The sequence below is a fragment of the Hyperolius riggenbachi genome, chromosome 6, assembly GCF_040937935.1.
Source record: "Hyperolius riggenbachi isolate aHypRig1 chromosome 6, aHypRig1.pri, whole genome shotgun sequence".
NCBI lineage: Eukaryota > Metazoa > Chordata > Amphibia > Anura > Hyperoliidae > Hyperolius > Hyperolius riggenbachi.
Genome location: NC_090651.1, coordinates 320,420,106 through 320,434,490, shown reverse-complemented (window position 1 = coordinate 320,434,490; position 14,385 = coordinate 320,420,106). Strand labels below are relative to the sequence as shown.

General features: G+C 48.8%; 1 protein-coding gene across 1 annotated transcript in view; it reads right to left on the bottom strand.

Moving 5' to 3' along the window:
* The window catches only part of LOC137521725 (interferon regulatory factor 3-like), a 65,172-nt gene that overhangs the window by 22,891 nt on the left and 27,896 nt on the right, over positions 1-14,385 (bottom strand). The gene's annotated exons all lie outside the window — the stretch shown is intronic.

The window sequence follows — 14,385 nt, the reverse complement described above, 5'->3', positions numbered from 1 at the left end:
TTCCCCATACCATGCTCCTCCTTCACTGCACTTCCCCAGATTCCCCATACCATGCTCCTCCTTCACTGCACTTCCCCAGATTCCCCATACCATGCTCCATATTCACTGCACTTCCCCAGATTCCCAATACCATGCTCCTCATTCACTGCACTTCCCCAGATTCCCCATACCATGCTCCATATTCACTGCATTTCCCCAGATTCCCCATACCATGCTCCTCCTTCACTGCACTTCCCCAGATTCCCCATACCATGCTCCTCATTCACTGCACTTCTCCCGATTCCCCATACCATGCTCCATATTCACTGCACTTCCCCAGATTCCCCATACCATGCTCCATATTCACTGCACTTCCCCAGATTCCCCATACCATGCTCCTCCTTCACTGCACTTCCCCAGATTCCCCATACTATGCTCCTTATTCACTGCACTTCCCCAGATTCCCCATACCATGCTCCTCCTTCACTGCACTTCCCCAGATTCCCCATACCATGCTCCTTATTCACTGCACTTCCACAGATCCCCCATACCATGCTCCATATTCGCTGCACTTCCCCAGATTCCCCATACCATGCTCCTCCTTCACTGCACTTCCCCAGATTCCCCATACCATGCTCCTCCTTCACTGCACTTCCCCAGATTCCCCATACCATGCTCCATATTCACTGCACTTCCCCAGATTCCCCATACTATGCTCCTTATTCACTGCACTTCCCCAGATTCCCCATACCATGCTCCTCCTTCACTGCACTTCCCCAGATTCCCCATACCATGCTCCTCCTTCACTGCACTTCCCCAGATCCCCCATACCATGCTCCTCCTTCACTGCACTTTCCCAGATTCCCCATACCATGCTCCTCATTAACTGCACTTCCCCAGATTCCCCATACCATGCTCCTCATTCACTGCACTTCCCCAGATTCCCCATACCATGCTCCTCATTCACTGCACTTCCCCAGATTCCCCACACCATGCTCCATATTCACTGCACTTCCCCAGATTCCCCATACCATGCTCCTCATTCACTGCACTTCCCCAGATTCCCCATACCATGCTCCTTATTCACTGCACTTCTCAAGATTCCCCATACCATGCTCCTTATTCACTGCACTTCCACAGATCCCCCATACTATGCTCCTTATTCACTGCACTTCTCAAGATTCCCCATACCATGCTCCTCATTCACTGCACTTCCCCAGATTCCCCATACCATGCTCCTTATTCACTGCACTTCTCAAGATTCCCCATACCATGCTCCTTATTCACTGCACTTCCACAGATCCCCCATACCATGCTCCTTATTCACTGCACTTCCCCAGATCCCCCATACCATGCTCCTCCTTCACTGCACTTCCACAGATCCCCCATACCATGCTCCATATTCACTGCACTTCCCCAGATTCCCCATACCATGCTCCTCCTTCACTGCACTTCCCCAGATTCCCCATACCATGCTCCTCATTCACTGCACTTCCCCAGATTCCCCATACTATGCTCCTTATTCACTGCACTTCCCCAGATTCCCCATACCATGCTCCTCATTCACTGCACTTCCACAGATTCCCCACACCATGCTCCTCATTCACTGCACTTCCCCAGATTCCCCATACCATGCTCCTCCTTCACTGCACTTCCCCAGATTCCCCATACCATGCTCCTCATTCACTGCACTTCCCCAGATTCCCCATACCATGCTCCTTATTCACTGCACTTCTCAAGATTCCCCATACCATGCTCCTTATTCACTGCACTTCCACAGATCCCCCATACCATGCTCCATATTCGCTGCACTTCCCCAGATTCCCCATACCATGCTCCTCCTTCACTGCACTTCCCCAGATTCCCCATACCATGCTCCTCATTCACTGCACTTCCCCAGATTCCCAATACCATGCTACTTATTCACTGCACTTCCCCAGATTCCCCATACCATGCTCCTTATTCACTGCACTTCCACAGATCCCCCATACCATGCTCCATATTCGCTGCACTACCCCAGATTCCCCATACCATGCTCCTCCTTCACTGCACTTCCCCAGATTCCCCATACCATGCTCCTTATTCACTGCACTTCCCCAGATTCCCCACACCATGCTCCATATTCGCTGCACTTCCCCAGATTCCCCATACCATGCTCCTCCTTCACTGCACTTCCCCAGATTCCCCATACCATGCTCCTCATTCACTGCACTTCCCCAGATTCCCCATACTATGCTCCTTATTTACTGAACTTCCCCAGATTCCCCATACCATGCTCCTCATTCACTGCACTTCCCCAGATTCCCCACACCATGCTCCATATTCACTGCACTTCCCCAGATTCCCCATAACATGCTCCTCATTCACTGCACTTCCCCAGATCCCCATTACCATGCTCCTCATTCACTGCACTTCCCCAGATTCCCCATACTATGCTCCTTATTCACTGCACTTCCCCAGATTCCCCATACCATGCTCCTCATTCACTGCACTTCCCCAGATCCCCCATACCATGCTCCTCCTTCACTGCACTTCCCCAGATTCCCCATACTATGCTCCTTATTCATTGCACTTACCCAGATTCCCCATACCATGCTCCTCCTTCACTGCACTTCCCCAGATTCCCCATAGCATGCTCCTCATTCACTGCACTTCTCCAGATTCCCCATACCATGCTCCTTATTCACTGCACTTCCCCAGATTCCCCATACCATGCTCCTCATTCACTGCACTTCCCCAGATTCCCCATACTATGCTCCTTATTCACTGCACTTCCCCAGATTCCCCATACCATGCTCCTCATTCACTGCACTTCCCCAGATCCCCCATACCATGCTCCTCCTTCACTGCACTTCCCCAGATTCCCCATACTATGCTCCTTATTCACTGCACTTCCCCAGATTCCCCATACCATGCTCCTCCTTCACTGCACTTCCCCAGATTCCCCATACCATGCTCCTCATTCACTGCACTTCCCCAGATTCCCCATACCATGCTCCATATTCACTGCACTTCCCCAGATTCCCCATACCATGCTCCTCATTCACTGCACTTCCCCAGATTCTCCATACCATGCTCCTCCTTCACTGCACTTCCCCAGATTCCCCATACCATGCTCCATATTCACTGCACTTCCCCAGATTCCCCATACCATGCTCCTCATTCACTGCACTTCCCCAGATTCCCCATACTATGCTCCTTATTCACTGCACTTCCCCAGATTTCCTATACCATGCTCCTCATTCACTGCACTTCCCCAGATTCCCCATACCATGCTCCTCCTTCACTGCACTTCCCCAGATCCCCCATACCATGCTCCATATTCACTGCACTTCCCCAGATTCCCAATACCATGCTCCTCATTCACTGCACTTCCCCAGATTCCCCATACCATGCTCCATATTCACTGCACTTCCCCAGATTTCCCATACCATGCTCCATATTCACTGCACTTCCCCAGATTTCACATACCATGCTCCATATTCACTGCACTTCCCCAGATTCCCAATACCATGCTCCTCATTCACTGCACTTCCCCAGATTCCCCATACCATGCTCCATATTCACTGCACTTCCCCAGATTCCCCATACTATGCTCCTTATTCACTGCACTTCCCCAGATTCCCCATACTATGCTCCATATTCACTGTACTTCCCCAGATTCCCCATACCATGCTCCTCCTTCACTGCACTTCCCCAGATCCCCCATACCATGCTCCTCCTTCACTGCACTTCCCCAGATTCCCCATACCATGCTCCTCATTAACTGCACTTCCCCAGATTCCCCATACCATGCTCCTCATTCACTGCACTTCCCCAGATTCCCCATACCATGCTCCTCATTCACTGCACTTCCCCAGATTCCCCACACCATGCTCCATATTCACTGCACTTCCCCAGATTCCCCATACCATGCTCCTCATTCACTGCACTTCCCCAGATTCCCCATACCATGCTCCTTATTCACTGCACTTCTCAAGATTCCCCATACCATGCTCCTTATTCACTGCACTTCCACAGATCCCCCATACTATGCTCCTTATTCACTGCACTTCTCAAGATTCCCCATACCATGCTCCTCATTCACTGCACTTCCCCAGATTCCCCATACCATGCTCCTTATTCACTGCACTTCTCAAGATTCCCCATACCATGCTCCTTATTCACTGCACTTCCACAGATCCCCCATACCATGCTCCTTATTCACTGCACTTCCCCAGATCCCCCATACCATGCTCCTCCTTCACTGCACTTTCACAGATCCCCCATACCATGCTTCATATTCACTGCACTTCCCCAGATTCCCCATACCATGCTCCTCCTTCACTGCACTTCCCCAGATTCCCCATACCATGCTCCTCATTCACTGCACTTCCCCAGATTCCCCATACTATGCTCCTTATTCACTGCACTTCCCCAGATTCCCCATACCATGCTCCTCATTCACTGCACTTCCACAGATTCCCCACACCATGCTCCTCATTCACTGCACTTCCCCAGATTCCCCATACCATGCTCCATATTCACTGCACTTCCCCAGATTCCCCATACCATGCTCCTCATTCACTGCACTTCCCCAGATTCCCCATACCATGCTCCTTATTCACTGCACTTCTCAAGATTCCCCATACCATGCTCCTTATTCACTGCACTTCCACAGATCCCCCATACCATGCTCCATATTCGCTGCACTTCCCCAGATTCCCCATACCATGCTCCTCCTTCACTGCACTTTCCCAGATTCCCCATACCATGCTCCTCATTCACTGCACTTCCCCAGATTCCCAATACCATGCTCCTTATTCACTGCACTTCCCCAGATTCCCCATACCATGCTCCTTATTCACTGCACTTCCACAGATCCCCCATACCATGCTCCATATTCGCTGCACTACCCCAGATTCCCCATACCATGCTCCTCCTTCACTGCACTTCCCCAGATTCCCCATACCATGCTCCTTATTCACTGCACTTCCCCAGATTCCCCATACCATGATCCTTATTCACTGCACTTCCCCAGATTCCCCACACCATGCTCCATATTCGCTGCATTTCCCCAGATTCCCCATACCATGCTCCTCCTTCACTGCACTTCCCCAGATTCCCCATACCATGCTCCTCATTCACTGCACTTCCCCAGATTCCCCATACTATGCTCCTTATTTACTGCACTTCCCCAGATTCCCCATACCATGCTCCTCATTCACTGCACTTCCCCAGATTCCCCACACCATGCTCCATATTCACTGCACTTCCCCAGATTCCCCATAACATGCTCCTCATTCACTGCACTTCCCCAGATCCCCCATACCATGCTCCTCATTCACTGCACTTCCCCAGATTCCCCATACTATGCTCCTTATTCACTGCACTTCCCCAGATTCCCCATACCATGCTCCTCATTCACTGCACTTCCCCAGATCCCCCATACCATGCTCCTCCTTCACTGCACTTCCCCAGATTCCCCATACAATGCTCCTTATTCATTGCACTTCCCCAGATTCCCCATACCATGCTCCTCCTTCACTGCACTTCCCCAGATTCCCCATAGCATGCTCCTCATTCACTGCACTTCTCCAGATTCCCCATACCATGCTCCTTATTCACTGCACTTCCCCAGATTCCCCATACCATGCTCCTCATTCACTGCACTTCCCCAGATTCCCCATACTATGCTCCTTATTCACTGCACTTCCCCAGATTCCCCATACCATGCTCCTCATTCACTGCACTTCCCCAGATCCCCCATACCATGCTCCTCCTTCACTGCACTTCCCCAGATTCCCCATACTATGCTCCTTATTCACTGCACTTCCCCAGATTCCCCATACCATGCTCCTCCTTCACTGCACTTCCCCAGATTCCCCATACCATGCTCCTCATTCACTGCACTTCCCCAGATTCCCCATACCATGCTCCATATTCACTGCACTTCCCCAGATTCCCCATACCATGCTCCTCATTCACTGCACTTCCCCAGATTCTCCATACCATGCTCCTCCTTCACTGCACTTCCCCAGATTCCCCATACCATGCTCCATATTCACTGCACTTCCCCAGATTCCCCATACCATGCTCCTCATTCACTGCACTTCCCCAGATTCCCCATACTATGCTCCTTATTCACTGCACTTCCCCAGATTCCCTATACCATGCTCCTCATTCACTGCACTTCCCCAGATTCCCCATACCATGCTCCTCCTTCACTGCACTTCCCCAGATCCCCCATACCATGCTCCATATTCACTGCACTTCCCCAGATTCCCAATACCATGCTCCTCATTCACTGCACTTCCCCAGATTCCCCATACCATGCTCCATATTCACTGCACTTCCCCAGATTTCCCATACCATGCTCCATATTCACTGCACTTCCCCAGATTCCCAATACCATGCTCCTCATTCACTGCACTTCCCCAGATTCCCCATACCATGCTCCATATTCACTGCACTTCCCCAGATTCCCCATACTATGCTCCTTATTCACTGCACTTCCCCAGATTCCCCATACTATGCTCCATATTCACTGCACTTCCCCAGATTCCCCATACCATGCTCCTCATTCACTGCACTTCCCCAGATTCCCCATACCATGCTCCTTATTCACTGCACTTCTCAAGATTCCCCATACCATGCTCCTCCTTCACTGCACTTCCCCAGATTTCCCATACTATGCTCCTTATTCACTGCACGTCCCCAGATTCCCCATACCATGCTCCTCCTTCACTGCACTTCCCCAGATTTCCCATACTATGCTCCTTATTCACTGCACTTCCCCAGATTCCCTATACCATGCTCCTCATTCACTGCACTTCTCCAGATTCCCCATACCATGCTCCATATTCACTGCACTTCCACAGATCCCCCATACCATGCTCCATATTCACTGCACTTCCCCAGATTCCCAATACCATGCTCCTCATTCACTGCACTTCCCCAGATTCCCCACACCATGCTCCTCATTCACTGCACTTCCCCAGATTCCCCATACCATGCTCCATATTCACTGCACTTCCCCAGATTCCCCATACCATGCTCCTTATTCACTGCACGTCCCCAGATTCCCCATACCATGCTCCTTATTCACTGCACTTCCCCAGATTCCCCATACCATGCTCCTCCTTCACTGCACTTCCCCAGATTCCCCATACCATGCTCCATATTCACTGCACTTCTCCAGATTCCCCATACCATGCTCCATATTCACTGCACTTCCCCAGATTCCCCATACCATGCTCCTCCTTCACTGCACTTCCCCAGATTACCTATACCATGCTCCATATTCACTGCACTTCCCCAGATTCCCCATACCATGCTCCTCCTTCACTGCACTTCCCCAGATTCCCCATACCATGCTCCTCCTTCACTGCACTTCCCCAGATTCCCCATACCATGCTCCATATTCACTGCACTTCTCCAGATTCCCCATACCATGCTCCATATTCACTGCACTTCCCCAGATTCCCCATACCATGCTCCTCCTTCACTGCACTTCCCCAGATTACCTATACCATGCTCCATATTCACTGCACTTCCCCAGATTCCCCATACCATGCTCCTTATTCACTGCACTTCCCCAGATTCCCCATACCATGCTCCATATTCACTGCACTTCCCCAGATTCCCCATACCATGCTCCTTATTCACTGCACTTCCCCAGATTCCCCATACCATGCTCCTCCTTCACTGCACTTCCCCAGATCCCCCATACCATGCTCCTCATTAACTGCACTTCCCCAGATTCCCCATACCATGCTCCTCATTCACTGCACTTCCCCAGATTCCCCATACCATGCTCCTCCTTCACTGCACTTCCCCAGATTCCCCATACCAATCTCCTTATTCACTGCACGTCCCCAGATTCCCCATACCATGCTCCTTATTCACTGCACTTCCCCAGATTCCCCATACCATGCTCCTCCTTCACTGCACTTCCCCAGATTCCCCATACCATGCTCCATATTCACTGCACTTCTCCAGATTCCCCATACCATGCTCCATATTCACTGCACTTCCCCAGATTCCCCATACCATGCTCCTCCTTCACTGCACTTCCCCAGATTACCTATACCATGCTCCATATTCACTGCACTTCCCCAGATTCCCCATACCATGCTCCTCCTTCACTGCACTTCCCCAGATTCCCTATACCATGCTCCTCATTCACTGCACTTCTCCAGATTCCCCATACCATGCTCCATATTCACTGCACTTCCACAGATCCCCCATACCATGCTCCATATTCACTGCACTTCCCCAGATTCCCAATACCATGCTCCTCATTCACTGCACTTCCCCAGATTCCCCACACTATGCTCCTCATTCACTGCACTTCCCCAGATTCCCCATACCATGCTCCATATTCACTGCACTTCCCCACATTCCCCATACCATGCTCCTTATTCACTGCACGTCCCCAGATTCCCCATACCATGCTCCTTATTCACTGCACTTCCCCAGATTCCCCATACCATGCTCCTCCTTCACTGCACTTCCCCAGATTCCCCATACCATGCTCCATATTCACTGCACTTCTCCAGATTCCCCATACCATGCTCCATATTCACTGCACTTCCCCAGATTCCCCATACCATGCTCCTCCTTCACTGCACTTCCCCAGATTACCTATACCATGCTCCATATTCACTGCACTTCCCCAGATTCCCCATACCATGCTCCTCCTTCACTGCACTTCCCCAGATTCCCCATACCATGCTCCTCCTTCACTGCACTTCCCCAGATTCCCCATACCATGCTCCATATTCATTGCACTTCTCCAGATTCCCCATACCATGCTCCATATTCACTGCACTTCCCCAGATTCCCCATACCATGCTCCTCCTTCACTGCACTTCCCCAGATTACCTATACCATGCTCCATATTCACTGCACTTCCCCAGATTCCCCATACCATGCTCCTTATTCACTGCACTTCCCCAGATTCCCCATACCATGCTCCATATTCACTGCACTTCCCCAGATTCCCCATACCATGCTCCTTATTCACTGCACTTCCCCAGATTCCCCATACCATGCTCCTCCTTCACTGCACTTCCCCAGATCCCCCATACCATGCTCCTCATTAACTGCACTTCCCCAGATTCCCCATACCATGCTCCTCATTCACTGCACTTCCCCAGATTCCCCATACCATGCTCCTCCTTCACTGCACTTCCCCAGATTCCCCATACCATGCTCCATATTCACTGCACTTCCCCGGAAATCATAAAATGCAAAATGTATTTTCTTTTTGTGATTGTTTCACAAATTTTGGTGTGAAAGAGCCCTTAGGCCTCTTGCACACTGCAAGCGATTCCGATTCAGATTCCACCTTTTAATCAGTTTTTTCATCCGATTCAGATTCCGATTTGCAGCTTGCTCCCTGCACGCTGCAAATCGATGCGTTTTTCAGTCAATTTTCCATCCGATCGATTTCCGATTCGCTTTCCCGATCGATTTCCGATTCGATTCTGTTATCTTTTCCTATCTATTTCCATTCACCTCTATGAGAAATCGATACGAAAAATCATCAAAAAATAAGATCGGACATGTCGGAAATTATCTATCGAACCATCTAAGACAAAATTGTATGGTGTGTACCAAGCATTACATGACTTAGCTCATGGCTTATCTCTACTTAAAGGGAAACTCCAGTGAATATAATGTAATAAAAAAAGTGCTTCATTTTTACAATAATTATGTATAAATGATTTAGTCAGTGTTTGCCCATTGTAAAATCTTATAAATCCCTGATTTACATTCTGACATTTATTACATGGTGACATTTTTACTGCTGGCAGGTGATGTAGCTGATGCATGGTTTTTGGCAGTTGGAAACAGCTGTAAACAGCTATTTCCCACAATGCAGCAAGGTTCCCAGACAGGAAACTGCCAGTACGTACTCAAGAGTTTCTTGTGGGAGGGGTTTCACCACAATATCAGTCATACAGCGCCCCCTGATGGTCTGTTTGTGAAAAGGAATAGATTTCTAATGTAATCTAGTGGTGGCTAGAAGGTGTAATGGTTAAGGGCTCTGCCTCTGACACAGGAGACCAGGGTTCAAATATCGGCTCTGCCTGTTCAGTAAGCCAGCACTTATTCAGTAGGAGACCTTAGGCAAGTCTCCCTAACACTGCTACTGCCTATAGAGCGCGCCCTAGTGGCTGCTGCTCTGGCGCTTTGAGTCCGCCAGGAGAAAAGCGCAATATAAATGTTATTTGTTTGTCTTGTCTTGTCTAAAAGGGGGTATCAGCTACTGATTGGGATAAAGTTCAATTCTTGGTTGGAGTTTCTCTTTAACTGACTTAAAGGACTTCCGAGGCCAAAATGAAGAAAATTACACTATACCTTTTTATTAGCAGAATCCACGGAGGACATTCTGCACGTCCCCCGCTCTGTTCCGCCGTCAATGCAGGCCTTTCCGTTCCCCCAGGGCATGGCCCGACCCCACCGAACGGGTCGCATCGATTCCACCTCTAAGATGGCCGCCGCCTTGATCCGCGGCTGCGCAGTACGCTTTGCCATGAGTGCGACTGCGCAGTGATGTGAGCACGCCCGACGTACACTTGGGGAGCATGCCGGGACCCACTACGCAGCGGGAGGCGGGCTAAAGGCTGCGCAGTCGCACTCGCGGCAAAGCGTACTGCGCACCCGCGGATCAAGGCGGCGGCCATCTTAGAGGTGGAATCGATGCGACCCGTTCGGTGGGGTCGGGCCATGCCCTGGGGGAACGGAAAGGCCTGCATTGACGGCGGAACGGAGCGGGGGACCTGCAGAATGTCCTCCGTGGATTCTGCTAATAAAAAGGTATAGTGTAATTTTCTTCATTTTGGCCTCGGAAGTCCTTTAAAGGGGCACTATGGCAAAAAATTGTAAAATTTAAATTATGTGCAAACATAGACAAATAAGAAGTCAGTTTTTTTCAGAGTAAAATGAGCCATAAATTACTTTTCTCCTTTGTCGCTGTCACTTACAGTAGGTAGTCGGAATCTGACAGAAGCGACAGGTTTTGGACTAGATCGCCTCTTCGTAGGGGATTTTCAGCAAGGCTTTTTTTTAAATAAAGATATTGCCTAAAAAGGATTTAAACAATGATGCTGGACAGCTTCCCTGCTTGCTACACAGTTTTTTGGCAGTTGGACAGAGAAACTGCCATTCACTAAGTGCTTTTGAAAATAAATAAATCCCTGAGAATACCCCCCTGAAGAGATGGACTAGTCCAAAACCTGTCGCTTCTGTCAGATTTCCACTACCTACTGTAAGTGACAGAAACATAGGAGAAAAGTAATTTATGGCTCATTTTACTCGAAAAAACATACTTCTTATTTGTCTATGTGTGCACATATTTTACATTTTACAATTTTTCGCCATAGTGCCCCTTTAAAGAGGAACTACAGTAAAAATAATATAATTTAAAAAGTGCTTTTGTTTGCCCATTGTAAAAGCTTTCCTCTCCCTGATTTACATTCTGACATTTATCACATGGTGACATTTTTACTGCTGGCAGGTGATGTCACTGGAAGTATCTGCTGCTTGCTTTTTTTTGGCAGTTGGAAACAGCTGTAAACGGCTATTTCCCACAATGCAATGAGGTTCACAGACAGGAAACTCATGGTCCTCACAGTTTCCTGTGGGAGAGGTTTCACCACAAAATCAGACATACAGAGCCCCCTGATGATCCGTTTGTGAAAAGGAATAGTTTTCTCATGTAAAAGGGGTTATCAGCTACTGATTGAGATGAAGTTCAATTCTTGGTCACGGTTTCTCTTTAAAGTGTACCAAGATGGGGGGGACAAATTACTTATATAATTTCCCCCCCCCCCCCCTCGTCTCAGTACACTATTAGGCCTTGTTCACATTAGAGGCGTTTTTGTAAAATTTTAAGCGCAGGCAATTTTCAAAATCGCCTTGAAAGCACTTGTGCAATGATTCTCTATGAGAGAGTTCATATCAGAGCGGTTCGTTTGCGATCCGCTTTGAAAAGCGGTGCTTGAGCCATTTTTGAGGCGATTTGCCTCAATGGAAGGTATAGGAAAAAAATGCTCACAAAATTGCTTTGGCAAGCAATTGTGTGAGCATTTAAAAAAAAAAAAAATACATTGTATTTATTGTTTCCGGATTTTTTACCGGAACAACAGACGGAAGCGCTCTGCAAAAGCGCTTACAAAAACGCCCACAAAAACGAGCGAACGCGAAGAAAATAGCCGGAAAACGCTCTAAAAAAATGCGGGAAAAAAAGTCCACCGCGGACACGCGAGCCGAACGCAATGTGAACAAGGCCTGTGTCGGTTAAGGAGAGATAAACCATGAGCTAAGTCATATTGGTAGGTGAACAGAGGCGCTCTGCTTGCTATAACTGAATTGCTGTTGTTTATCCCCTGCTTATTGCCTGAAGAAGTGGGCTGTGCCCGCAAAACGCGTTGCATCTTTGGGGTATTTTCAATAAATGTGTATATCTATACATTTACAGTCCTTGGTGTCTGCTTTAACGGAGGCGAGTCCACCACTTCCTCCCAGCAATTTTTTAAAAATTTTATGTACTTTTATCCTTCTGGCGCCTCTGTTCACCTACCAATATATTTGAGTCCACCCCAGGTGGAGGGGTGATCTACCCCCTTTCTTCCTATCTACAGAGAGCAACTTCTTAATCCTGAGTGAGGACAGGTCTAATCTCCTCACCTGCCTAATGAGTGGTTACCTAGGTGGTAACCCGTGTTTGTGAGTATTACCATCTCACTGTTTCATTTATCCAATCAATTTTGACATACTGCACCATATTGGGCTCTCGATTTCTCTTCAACTATGAGCTAAGTCATGTAAGGGCTCTTTCACACCACCATTTGTGAAATAATCACTAAGCGTAAATACATTTTGCATTTTACGATTTTCACTGTGTTGACCTCAATTGAAACGCAGGTAAAATGCAGCAGAACTATAAATGCCTTTTTAGAAAATCAGGAATGCATTTTCACGATTATAACTGTAACTTTTCGAAAATTTGCAATTGAAAAATCGCGTGCCGTTTCAAAAATAAAACGGAATGCAGCTGATGTAAAAGGGCCCCCAAATATTTGGATAGTTTGCACGGCTTGGAGCACTGCACAGCTAGCAGGCTGTGGTTTGGTAGATCGATAATCTGATTGAGATTGGGTGGTATATTGATCGGTTTTAATTTATTGCTTAGCTTTTGATTCATATACCGTATATCTACTCTGAACAAACCCAAAACAGAAAGGCAAATTCTAATAGAAATCAGGATAATAAGTTTCATGGCCCAGATGTGCTTGAAACTGCAATGCAGGTAATTTTCTTTCTTCTCTCTATTAAGCTGCTAGGCAGATCAATCAGCTGTGATCATGTGACAGACAAATTAGTAAGTAGATCAGTGGACCAATGAGAATCCTTCTTGGGGAGGGAGGATTCCTTTTGGTCTGTTTCAGTTCAATGGGTAGCTACTGGGGGCTTCCATTGGTACTGTGACGTTAGTACCCGACAGCAGTGGATAATAGGGTAATGCGAAATTAGGCAGCAAACTTTGTGACAGGCATAGCCATAGCCGGCTTTTGACCTGAGCGACCAGAGTGGTCACTCAGGGCGCCGGCTTCCAAGGGGGCACCTATAGCAGGCTAATTATACTGAGGGCACCTACACCTGACTTCCTGTACTGAGGGCACCAACACCTGGCTACCTATACTGGAGGAACCTACGCCTGGCTTCCGATGGGGGAGACCTTCAACTGACTTCCTATACTGGGGGCACCTATGCTTGGCTACCTATATTGAGGGCACCTATACAGGAGATTCTATACTGGCAGCACATATACCTGGCAACCAACCTATACTGAGTCTGAGGGCATTTTTTTGGGGGAGGAGGGGGGCGCACTGTGGCTATAATGCGTGGTGCAAATTGTTGGTACTGTGCTAGCATTCCAAATGGAGGGGGGGGGGGCCTGTGTGTGCGTGCGTGTGCACAGGCGAAGAGGATGAAGGGGGAGGAAGGGCGGGCACAAAAATCAGGTTTCGCTCAAGGCCAGCCCTGGGCATAGCGTATCCGCACAGGATACGCTGGTGTGAATCGAGGCTTAGTAATTCCTAAGACTGATGTTTCTGGTTTGGGAATGCTGATGAAGTGTAGTGAATAAGGGCCATGGTATGGGGTATCTGGGGAAGTGCAGTGAAAGTGCAAAACGCTCCGGACAATGGGAACGGGTCGGTGCCTCAGACTGGAGGACTTTTTGGTCGAATTGAGGACCATCCAGGTGGCGGAGGAGGATGGCGACATTGGCGAGGGAGTGATCCTGGAGGGGGCTGGAGGAAGCCCCAGGTATGTATACATCCCCCCGATCTCAGGCAGTGTTCTCCCCAGGCTCTTTTAGGCGGGTGCTCCACCCGGCTCTCATCGGCTCAC